Below are 991 nucleotides of genomic sequence, written 5' to 3' on the forward strand. Positions count from 1 at the left end.
ATAACTGCTGCTCATGGGTTTGATACGCAGCGGTTTTTTATAATTGGTGCGTATATGTTTTGATATGCAGCAGTTTGTTTTAAAACTGTTGCATATGAGACAAACATGTATAAGTTTCATAAAATTTATATTACACATGATAAAATCAATAAATTTAATAAATAAGAAAAAAATATCATTTGTTTAAAATAAATTATATGAATAAATAAATGAGTTTCCTTTCATTATTTTTAAAATTTATTTAATGTATTTTTCTCATTTTAAATACATAAAGTTTAATATATATATATAACAAATAAAAAAATAAATTAAATATTTATAAAAATTGTAATTTTTTATAAATAGTTAAAATGAACATTTTTTTGGTTGATTATGGGTTCATAAGAGTCCAAGTCCAATTCATGCATCAGAGTTCCAATGAATAGTCAAATAATTCTGCTAAACCCAATTAAAAACTAAATATGCCAAAATAAATTACAAAGATTAAATCATTCATCAAACTACTTCCTTTCTTACCCTAAGTTCCTAACAACTCACTTAATTTTAAATCATAAAAATTACCAAAAATATTTAAAAAAAACTTAAAACCATTATGTAATAACTAATTACTAATGCACAATTAATAAATATTTAACTTTACGCGCGATGTTGATGAATTTTAATTAAAAAAATTATTAATTAATTACATTTAATAAATAATTTATTTACAATAAATATATTAATAAACATAACCCATTAATTCAAAATATAATTTTAATGTTAATATATATATTATATTATTAATTAAATTGATGGGTTATTAAATTGTAATTTTTTTAGCAATTGGCTTGGGCAATTATTTAGAACTAATCAATTTTAAAATACTATGCATAATATCAATTAGTTATTTTGTTAAAATTTTAGTCATTTTGCAAAAAGAGACTTATTTTAAACTAATGAATTAGTTATTTTGTTAAAATTTTAAATAAATTTATTATTTGGTATTTGTTAA

The sequence above is a fragment of the Dioscorea cayenensis genome, unplaced genomic scaffold (assembly GCF_009730915.1).
Source record: "Dioscorea cayenensis subsp. rotundata cultivar TDr96_F1 unplaced genomic scaffold, TDr96_F1_v2_PseudoChromosome.rev07_lg8_w22 25.fasta BLBR01002174.1, whole genome shotgun sequence".
Classification (NCBI taxonomy): domain Eukaryota; kingdom Viridiplantae; phylum Streptophyta; class Magnoliopsida; order Dioscoreales; family Dioscoreaceae; genus Dioscorea; species Dioscorea cayenensis.